The following is a 3,725-nucleotide window of genomic DNA, read 5'->3' on the forward strand; positions in this document are numbered from 1 at the left end:
TCACCCTCTATTAGTAAGCTCCAATTTAAATTTCTCATACTTTCCCTCATGTCCAACTCATTAAAACATATCTTTATATTTACACTCTTCCTACAAAGGGTTTGTGATGCTTCTTATTTTAAAAGAATTTTTCGCATTCGCCCTGGAAAGGTGATGCTGGTGATTTAGTGTTCCCAAGACAAACGTGGATGTGCAAGATCAATACTGGAAGACATTTAATTAACACAACATCACCTCAAACTCTTAGATGCATCTTTTGTGAGCTGATACCCATTCCTCACACTGTAACATTTATTCTGCTGGAAAATAAACAATCATTAAAATGTGGATTTGCAAGGAAAAAATGTAAACAAACACTGGAAATAATTCTTTGAGCATCCTGCTGGTTGGACTGAAGTCTCAGGCCTGGTGATGAGCTCATCACTTCTCAGAACGTAAGGCGGTTTTATTGCTATAAGACTGGCACAGGATAAGGGCCAGCCTATTTCTTTTTAACGAGTGAAGTGAGATTATTTACTACTCATTTTACAGGCTGAAAGTGCATTCTGCAGTGTTTATCCGCTGGGAGAAAGAGAAAAAAAAGAGACAATCCTATTTTCTCCCTAAAATACTCTGCAACTGGGGACTGCTTACCAATTGCACTAATACAGCGTTTAAAGAAACATCAGGGCTTAAGCTACTCAAAGCTTATTAGATAATTAGGCTGATTGTCACTGAGGACTTGATGCTGAGAGGTGCTGAGCAAAGTGCCAAGACCCTCATGGGAATAGTCCATGAAAACGGCACCCTTCGACTTCAATGCCATGTCCAGCAGCGGGAAAATGCCAGATCAAGTCACAGGGAGATCTGGAAATCCTAGTCTAACATTTTATTTTATTATTTAAAAATACTCCTTTTAAATATTTGTTGTTCACTGAGGCTAAGAAAATTCCATTCATTTCTCCAAGCTGTTGCCCATTTAATGAGGTAGAGAAGCGTTTTATTATTCCCCTCTGATCAATACACAAGAACCAAAACCCAAAGCTGAACAGTGAAACAAACAGTAAATTATTTCAATCCTCTTAATTCTCTGCTTTTTTGGCAGATAATGCCATAAGACATTTTAGCTTAACAGCCACGGATTCAAGAGAGATTTCTTTTTGAACTTTGGAAATGTTTAACTTAACTAACAAAATAAATATTTTTTTTCCTAAACGGAGAAAATTAAAGGAGAACTTTTCAAATACTACTCTGGCTTTCAACTCATTTTTTTCATGACTTTTTGCAGTGAGTCTGAATACTACTTTAGGAGGGCAACTTGCCCCCCCGTCAATCCAAACCCATGCAATGCAAAGCCCCATGAACCTCTGTAAACTGAAATAACCTTGTCCTCCAAACTCCTTCCCCCAAATTCTTGACGAGTTGCCTGTGGCTGAGCTGGAATGCATCTGGGAGCCTCTGAACGAGGTGCAGCCAGCCCAGAAGACAGTTTGGCTTCCTACGGAGGTGTAAAGGATAAAAAAGGGATCGTGGCAGACAGTGCATTGTTACTGTGAATTATGCAGTGAGCTGAAACCGCGCTGCAATAGTCATCAAAGTTCCTAAGAGCTGCTCTCTTCCAGATGAGCTAATAGAGTGGCTCTGAGCTCTGAGGTTAACTGAAATAACATCTAAAAGCGCTGTAAAATACATTTGCTGCATTCGGCTTCTCTCTAAGGCGAGAATGGTGATACCGCTGACCCTCTTGCTGGTAACAACTCCATTTAACTCAGCGTTACGTGCATGAAGATGACCCCAAAGTCTTACCTAAAGCACAAACGACGAGCTGTAACCTTCGCAAAGATCGATGCGTTTTTAGATACTCTACGAAATCAGATGGCATTGATCTGAAATCAATGAAATTATTCATTGAGTTTTCAAATCTCTGCATTTGGATAACACTCAGAGGAAGGAGTTGTTGTCCAGCACCTTTCATTTACAGGCCTATATGATACGTCATTGTTTGTAAAAGCATGTAGGCCTGAGGAGAAAGACCTTGGAGGTCCTTTCCAGCCCTCTCTAATGGACAAAAGGCACTGGATTTATGAGAGGCTTAACTGCTGTGAAGGATCAGCGTCTCCTTAATTTGTTCTATAACTTGAGTATGTATCGTTTTACGTCCCCATAAATTTTTCAGGTATAGCACTAATATTAGTTACTGATTGGATGTAGAAGCGTCGATTCCCATCATGTATAATTAATAACACATGTCAAATTGGGAGATTATAGTTGTATGTTCTTTGAAAGTGACTGTGGCAAGTTCATCAGATGCTTGTATTTTCCATTATCAGGAACTGATCTATCATTTTTAAAAGTTGCTTTCATTATACTTTTGGAGGAGAAAAAGGAATTTTATACCTTAATTTTACACCTTATTCTCTTTGTTCATTTGAAAGACCACAGAGATGAAGCACTTACTTAAGAGGAAAGTTTGCACAGCTCACGGTGCCTCTGTAGACCTGTTAGACCTTTTCCTCACAGATAACGCGCCCCCGCCCCACCCCGAACAGTGCCATTTTCCACATCTCTACAAGAGCCCAAACCATCTGGCAGGCCTTGGCTACATTGGCGTTGTGAACAGTGGAGTAGGTGTGAGGAGAAACATGAACATGGATTACAAAATGAGGAACCACATAAGCTACATCTTCCTTGACTGCTGAGGCTGCACGACTGTGGTCCACTGAAGCTCAAAGAGTCCAGTTAATGCGGCTGGGAGTGGGAGCTGACTGCAAGAGCACAAGAGCCTCAGCTGTTACGTTGAGATTTAAGGGTAACACTGACCCATGAATAACAAAAGTCTCACTGATTTCAGTTAGAGGAGGCCTGGGTCTATTTACTGTAACCGAAGTCGATTCTCAGAAAAATAATTAATTCCTTGTCATGTCTCACGTGTATTGATTTTTGTAATTACAATAAAACTGGAGGCAAGGGTCGGGGGGAAGGAAAACCACTTGATGTACATTTAATTTGAGGCACAAGCTGTCAATGACGAGGAAATTGAGATGCGATGACCATGCCCATCATCAATGCACTCCTCTGCGCTTAGATAACGAACGCCAGACACACGCTGCAGAGGAGAATCTAAAATCACACACGGCTCTAACGTACAGAATCCAGTACCGCTCTGTGAAGAGCTGTCTTTCTACAGCCCCCACAGCGTGCAGAAGAGATGCCCAAGGGGGAGAAGATAAGGATAGGACAAGCTTAATGGGTATCACTGACTAAGAGGAGGAGATGAATTACAAAGGGGGAGGAAAAAAAGAAATACAAGCTGTTGTTGATAATAAAGCTGCCAGTGGATAATGTAAGCAAAAAAAAAAAGACGTGAGAGAAAAGAAAATACCTACGGTGTTGCTTGGTAATGATGCTGTAAAGGAAAAGATATCGGTAGGAGAGCATCTGAACTTTCCTTTCCGCCTTTCCTTTCCACTGTGCTTTCATTAAAATGGCAAGTTAGAAATCTTTTTACTAGAATCAGTCAGTATTTGACTTCTTAATTAGGTGATAATGTCCTTTTCCAAACACATTTGTGGGCATGGCTGGCCTGTCTCCACACAGACACACACTTGGATTTGAAGATAATACTCCATTTGGAGGTGCTACAGCATCAGAGATTAGTTTGCTATAAAGATATCCTCATTACTCACACAGATACAGTGTGACATTTTGGGCTCATTAAAGCCAAGGCTGACACTGACTTCAGCAGG

This window comes from Buceros rhinoceros, unplaced genomic scaffold, assembly GCF_000710305.1.
Source record: "Buceros rhinoceros silvestris isolate BGI_N320 unplaced genomic scaffold, ASM71030v1 scaffold5488, whole genome shotgun sequence".
Lineage (NCBI taxonomy): Eukaryota > Metazoa > Chordata > Aves > Bucerotiformes > Bucerotidae > Buceros > Buceros rhinoceros.